The sequence below is a fragment of the Athene noctua genome, chromosome 12 (assembly GCF_965140245.1).
Source record: "Athene noctua chromosome 12, bAthNoc1.hap1.1, whole genome shotgun sequence".
Classification (NCBI taxonomy): domain Eukaryota; kingdom Metazoa; phylum Chordata; class Aves; order Strigiformes; family Strigidae; genus Athene; species Athene noctua.
This window is the reverse complement of record NC_134048.1, coordinates 19,537,949-19,545,908: the sequence shown is the minus strand read 5'-3', so window position 1 is coordinate 19,545,908 and position 7,960 is coordinate 19,537,949.

Below are 7,960 nucleotides of genomic sequence, written 5' to 3'. Positions count from 1 at the left end.
TAATGTTTCAGTACATGGTACAGATACAGAAAAAGAGACCAGCAGAACTTCCTTAGATGACCAGAATTCAGAGATCCTGCAAATTAATGCCATCTACATTTTATATTAAATATGCCTGGAGGATGCTTGTCAAATTTGATCTTCAGGAATATGTGTCAACCTTTTATACTGACTTTATTTCTTTTTACCTTTAGAGTAATCGAACTGGTCCCCGAGGCAGGTATTACTCGCACACCACCTTTAGCACAATCAGATTAGCACCGTGTTTACTCTAAAAGCTGAAGCCTTGGTGTGGTGGTGAACTGAATGCTCAGCACTGAAATGAGATCACCTGAACAGAGCACACATCCCAGCCCCCATTTCCAGCCCCGGCTGGGAGAGGACAGTGCTCACCATATGGTGCTCCTGCTACACTGGGCTATTTCTAGCTTCAAACACTGGAATTGAAATGGACAGATTTAAAAATAAAGCTTTGATCCTCCCAAGACGTCTGCTGACCACACCATACGCCTTTTTTTTGCTGGTAGTTGAACCAGGACTGTGCCACGCACCCTTCAGATGAGCCCTGTCAGTCTCTTCATAATACAGGTTCACACACTTTGCTCATCTTTACCTGATTCCTTAGACCTACATTTCCCCACATTGCTTTCTCTCCTTCTCCTCTTGCAAACCTCTGTGCCAGGATTTGAATGTGCTTTGACTCTGACATTATTTATCCAGCTGGAAAGAAAGCAAACTTACACTCTAGGCAATGAAATGTGTCTTTCACTTCTTGAAAACCTCATTCCACCATTTACCCGACATCCACCATCAGCTCAAGGGGCCACTTCGGCAGCACAGACCTCCTGAGAGCTGGCCAGTCCTCTGCCCACCCCTCTGGGCACAGCTTCCAGTCAAAGTCTGGTGGAAAACCAGGTACTGATAACTCTTTCTCATCCAAAGTTGCCCACATCCCAATGTCAGCTTTACATAACACTAAAAACAAAACAACAGTTTACCTAAAAGCATTAATTTCTACATAAATTGGCCAGATTTCTAGTTAATAGACCACCAAGGATTTTTTGGTAGACCAAACACTCCTTTCAAAGCAAAGGATTAGGGCTGTAGAAGAACCATCCTTTTTACTGTACTGTTGAACATTTAGATTAATCTACTAACTAGTTTTAACACCTCAGCACCCATGCTCCTGCAAAAATGAACACTTTGCAGTCCTAGTCTAAAAGCCTTGAAAGGCTTCAGTATTCACGGGAGGGTGACGGAGATACAAAGGATATCTCCTCTGCACAGTGACTAACAATCTTAAGCCCCCACAGCTGTAGCAAAGACAGAAATCTGGCTTGTGTAGCACTCACTTCAGCTCACTGAGTACATCATAAATGAACCACTTGGTGTGTAGGATCAAAGGTAGAAAATGTGTCATTATCCGGAACAGCTATGGAGAGAGGAAGGTTTCACCCAGGCTGAGTTTCAGAAAAACCATACAGGAAATGGATTACTCCTGTCTCAAATCTTATCACCCATTTCTACCTGCACCAGGACAGAGGGCCCTCCAGTGCTCTACCTCGATTTTCAGTTTCCCTCTCCCTCCTTCTCTCTATCTCTCCCTTACTTACTGGGAAAGAGCAAAGATGATGTTTCTCACAGCATTTGGCAAGAACATCTACATGATGCAACTGCCCAACACCAGGATTTAACAACCCATAATTCAGGTTTACCGATCAGGACAATGCAAATCAAGGGTTTGATTTTTGGAAAAATAAAATAAAATAAAAACTTTCGGATTTTAGCAGCTGTAGTGTCTAGATCAAACAAGATCCATTCACTTAGGTCATTTTTTAATTAAAAAATAACAACTACAAAGCAATGGAAATCAAAGGTTAGACCTTAGCACCATTAAGCAAGCCATGGGGTTTTTACTAGCCCAATCCCTGAACACCTGGCTACTAAATACCAGACTCATCCTTTTCCTTCCCAGAGATTTTGGCAGTCCTGAGGCACTGGACCTGCAGCACAATAGCTGTACAGGAATTCCTGAAAAGAAATTTTTCACCTTTCTCCTGCAGAGATGAGGCACACGTCAACCAAGGAAGCTTCCCTCCCAATATCACTTCACCATTTCCACCAGCAGGTTTATCAAAATCCATATACACATTTTCTTAGCCTGGTTGTACCTATACCACAGGGGATTGGTTGGCAGAGCTACTTCAGCTGGAAGCCTCCAGTTTGGATCAACAACCTTGCAATCTCTAATTCAAAATAAGTTTAACAGTTTACAGAAAAAAATAGGGTTTTTTTACAAAAATAATTTAATTCTCACCCCTGAAGGTTTCATAATTTGGTTATCTGAATACTTGAGCTTATATAGCCAGCAAGTGTCTCTTACACAAACACAGCTTCATTTACAAGGACTGTGAAACAGGCAAAAAGAGATAATTGTTGTAAACATAAAACAATCTAGATGAGCCTAATTTCCTTCAAAAAAAACTATCAGTGGAGGATAATCTGAGATCCTTTAAGAAGCACGAGCTTTCTAATCCTTGAGGAGACCACAGTTGCAGTTTCTGTGTTCCAGGAAGAGAAGCGAAATTTCCAAATTCAATTTTCAGCTACTGCCTCTGATCTTCACAGACCTACTTGCACACTTGGATGCTGAGAAGCAGAAAATGAGTGGGGAAGGGAGGGGATCAACTTGCAAAAAAAAAAAAAAACCCAAACGAAACAAAACAAAACAAAACTCCAAAGGGCTATAAATCCAGACAAGTCTTGCTTCTTCAGATTGAAAAGCAATGTAGAAACCACTCTATATTCACATGGTCTGTGGAAGCAATCCCACAAGGTCTGGAATTTGTGCAAGGCATAAATTAATGTCCTTTGGACAGTTCTTCTTGGACTTACTTACTTTTTTGCCCATTAGTCCTTACAAAGCAAATCTTCCTGCTGTATAGCGAGGCAAACTGGACAGGCATTACCACGTGACTTGGTACTTTTTTCAGTAAAAGGCAAAGTAGGGTGAAAACTCTGAAACAGCCTACAGAAAAACAAATCAAGATCTGCGAGAAGAAGCAATACCTGATATTGCTGGTTGAGAGAGACTTTTTCTGGAATGACCAACCTTTCTTCAGATCAGATGCAGTAACATCTGCAGTTAGATGTTAGATACACCTCACGGCTCAGAAAGTCTCTGAGGCTATTTTGGACCAAGTCACTAATTCTTTACTGAGCCTACCCAACACAGCTAAAGCCTGTAGGACTCATCTGAGGGCAGCCTTTCTGAAGGGCACAGAGCGGAGGTTGCTGCCATGTCACATGCTGTATCAGGATGGCGGTTTTTAACCTTATCAGAAAAGAATGAGAATAAATACTGTCAACTTTGGGACACAACAAACACAAAGATCTAGACTTTGTAAAGAGCGACTTGAAACTAGAATGAAAAAGGTGCTGCATTTCCACTCCAGCTCTCTTCTGATGCAGGTAACTCAGCTGGACTTTATAGATTGAAAACAACTCGCATAGAAGACACTCAGCCTTTCAAGTGTACTTTATGAAGAACTTTACAGCGTAATAGCCCATACTTCTGGCATGCCAAGGACTCCAGAAATAAGGATTTGTCAAACATACAAAAGGAGGTTGTCCCAGGAACAGCAATACCCCAGCTGATGCACTGACCATGACCAACCACATCCTCCTGCAGGGGACATAACAAAGTCAGACATAGTCTCCATCTTTTTTGTAGCAACACTTTAAATACTGGAACATGTTGATAAGGTCTCCCCTAAACCTTCTCTTCTCAAGGCTGAACAAACCCAGTCTCTCAGCTTTCCTCACAAGGCAGGCTTCCCAGTCCTTTGATCATCTTTGTGGCCCTTCTCTGGACCCTCTCCAGCCTGTCCACGTCTTTTTTGTATAGCAGGGGCCAAAACTGAGCACAGTATTCCAGGTGTGGCCTGGCAAGTGCCAAGTAGCACATTTAAAAATATATTATTAATTGGTCTCTGTCCTCTGTCCGTATTTGTCAGCAAGCTGCTGTGAAGGACATGCAAATGAAGTGGGGCACTCCTCTGAGATGTTCTGTATCAGAAAGGGAAGGTTCTGAGAGCTCAGCAGCTAACTGCAGTTCCCAAAGGGATACGTACACTTTGGTAATTGAGATTATTCCAGTTTCCCAAGCCAGATGGCTGATTGATCTGATATTAATGAGCGCATAGCCAGACTAAAGTGGTTTGTCATGCTTCGTTACACACAGTCTACTTCCATGTCTAGTTGAACATCTCCAGATCCTCTGGAGAAAAAAAAGTAACAAAAATGCATTACTCCCAAAACTATCAGAAAATATAGGTACAGCAATACCCTCGTTAAAAACTAAGTCTTGAACCTTCTTAGGGGAATCAGTATCCCTCCAATTCGATAAGGCAACTTTTCCCAGGCAAGTGTTTTGCTCTTCAAATACTTCCAAACTGTGAAGGTGTTGGATATCACAAAGAAAAGATTTGCAGGACAGTTGCTTCATTTTAAGTGTAGTGAAAGGTCAGGACAAACTCAGCTCTAGATCCCTGTCTGGGTCTACTTACTCTGCTTTACTTCCCAGCAGCTTGTCCAGGCAGCCGGAGAGGACCAGCAATCCCTTTCTGCACATTACTGGGAGCACCCGCAATGCTTCCTGCACGAGCACTGTGTCAACTCTTCTTCCCAAGCAACCTAGACCTCTCAGTTTACCAGTTTACCACACCTTACACCAACGCTACTATAAAACACAGTAAAAGAGTCAGAAACTGTACTATCAATGAATTCATACAGAATTTAGACAAAACCCCAAGAGAATCCAAACCTGCTGAGCTTCGTGCCTGAGCTGCCTGACAAATTCCACTGTCATGCTTGCCATTCTGCTAGTAAATCTACAGTTTCCACATATTTTTCTCCGGTGGCCTCCATGTAAATATGCAGAGCCTGAATTTATGAAACAATCAGATTATTTCTTTGCTCAGTTTTGAAAAGAAGGAAGAAAAATAACCAGAATTCTTTCACCATCTCACTCTTTTACTGTATTGACATTTTGTCTTTTTATCTCTGGAACCAGAGTTAAAGTTCCAACTTGGTCGCAAGTCACAAGGCTTGATGGAATTGCTTCAGTGCCTAATAATTATTTGTCCACATCATAAACCCATTATCGCACAATCTGTCATTATTAGCCATTGCTGTTTGGCCAAGGCAGCAGGTTGTATTGGTCACACCTGAAGTACAGGCTGGGTTGGGCAACCTGGATAGCACAGTGACTACCTGCACAAGGCATACCTTTAGCTAGGAAAGTTGTTCATTTTTTTGAAAAAGAACTAAATCAACACAAAGAGGAATGGTTATTTTATTGGCATATTTCCTGCTAGTGTTTTATGGGTACAAACTATTTTTTGCATTGCAGAAAATCAAGGCAGAATTATGTTTAGATGGTATCTAATTAATTTTTCATGCTAAAAACCTTCTCAGTGCCAGATGGCTGGTATGTGGACATTAAGAAACCAGAAGGTATCAGTCAGAAAAAAAACAAAGCCCTCAACTTTGTTCACTGAGCCCCCTTTTTACCTATGGCCTTGCTAGTCAAATTGTATTATTTACCTTTGAACAGGGATGTCATTTAAGAGAAGCATGAATCTTTACAATTTTCATGCATTTCTTTAGTCTTCAGAATTATTCTTTCCCATTCAAGACATTATTCTCTGGGATAAAATACAGGATCACAGAATATTAACCTCTGAGTTATCTTTGGCTAGGTCAGAAGATGTTTGGGTCATCTTCATCATCATCTAACTTGGGGTCACTGAGAAAGATCCCCAGGGAAACTGAGTCTGGGTCTGCTGTGGCTCCTGTTGTCACATTCAAGGTACAGTTTGCTGTTTGGCAAAGGAGGAGCATCCCCACCAGGACAGCTGGGCAAGGGACAGAGAGGGCTGCCAAATCCACCACAAGTGTGACCAGACTCCGTGTGTGTCAACGCTAGTGCAGAGAGGAGCAAAGCCCCCGTCTCCCTCTGCACAGATGAAGCCTGGGCTTACACAGGCAGTGCAAAGGCATTTCTGTCCTGTTTATGCCAGGCTACCTGCTGGCTAACATTTGCCAGCATGTCACAGAGAAAGGAAAAAAAGGGCTCCTTAATTATAGCCCTTCTGTTGTTCGACTCAGGGGTTTTATTAAAAGGGAAAAAGCATAGAGAGCAGCTAATCAGCTGCTCCTAACAAATGAAGTTCTGGAGATTGATTTTTCAAGTGATTAGCAGTGCAAACACACATTTTCACAACTCAAAATCTTTGCATTCTTATCCCACAGCTATTCTCATTAACCAGAAAAGGTTCAAAGAGGGATGGTTAGCCAATACTAACCTCAAATACTAATGGCTTTAATACCACAGCACACAGGTGTAAAAACCTATACTGCAGCTTTGTTTCCCCAGTCCCAAGAGCTCCATAGGTTCCACATGCAGCTTTAATTAGAAGCAAAAGCTGTTACTGTACCTTTGCACATATGATTCTTTCACAACAAAATGTCACGTGCTGGACAAAATGCCATTCAGCTTCGCACAAGCCATTCATCACCTCCAGCAGCACCTAGCACTGTCACTCCTGTGCTCGAGGTAGAAACTCTAATGGCAGAGCAGAGCAGCTGCCAGCAGCTTATGGGCTGGAATAGGAATTGGAATAGTTTAGCGAAAGATAATATACCCTGAAGGGAGCTGACAATAAGCATGGTGGCTTCAGACAGCCTTTATGTTTTGCTGTGCTTCTTTCCATACTCTCTAGTCTCTCGAGGTATCGAGAACTTGCTGCTGACTGTACTGCTGGGATGGGGAGCACTGGGTGCTCAGCACTCACACAGTACCCTTCCAGGTAAAGCCAAGTCATGAAAAATACAGTCAGAGAACCTGTTGTATAGATCACTAACTAGATTTAAACCTCCAAAAAGGACAGATTTAATAAAATCATCACTTACCTACCACTTCTTTTCTAATTTTCTGAAGAAAAAAGTCATACAGATTTCATCAGTGACTTAATACCTTTCTGAACAATAGACTAGATGGGGAAAATTTCTTTGCTCCCACAAACAGCCAGCACATTTTCACCTCCCTGGCCCCACATACATGACAGAAGATAATCTTTTTTTCCCCATGTTTTCCTTTTTACCAGCCCCATCCAAGAGAATGGGCCGGCTGAGCTTTGCTGCCCACAACTTGAAAACAACAGGGGATTTTCCTTCTCCCAAACATGAGTTTCCAGGACACTCCCAAACACCAGTCCAAAATCCTTTGGATGGCAGCAAGTTAACATTCGTCAGAGTAGGAGAGAAACGCACACGTGCAGCTAAACACAGCGGCATGCAAAGCAGCTACACCGGGGAGTGAGAGACTCTCAAGCCGTGTGTTGTATTGCCGAGTGGAAACTGCAGACAAGAAGAGGTTGGTTGGGCTCTCGCCCCTGGGAGGCTGCATCCTGCATGCTCCATGGCTTCTCCTTCACACAGCACAGCCCAGCTCACCCTCCCTGCTGTGCAACGCCTCGCTGGCACCTCTCCACTGAAACGCTGGTCCTGACACGCTGTTAGGTGGGACGTGGGGCTCTGAAGACTGATGGGAAGGTCCCAGCTGGACAGTGGGCCAGCAGGACCCCTGCCCACACTGCAGCAAAGACTTCCACAGGCACCCAGGGGAATTAAAATGTCCCTAACTCATATTTATGATGTTTTCCACAGTCAAGGAAATATATTTAAATTGTGAATACCTCATTTTCCAGCAGCTGGAGGGAGAGCAGAAGGTGAGCTGATGCCTTTATTTCATTCTCACCAAAGCAACCTTAGTCTTGCTTAACTCAGAGTTTATGGCAGGTTTTAGATTCTACTCCTTCAACCTCTTACAGCTTCCAAGATGAAGCATTAATGTAGAGAACCCTGAATTAAGGGCACAGTCGTCACACGAGTTGTT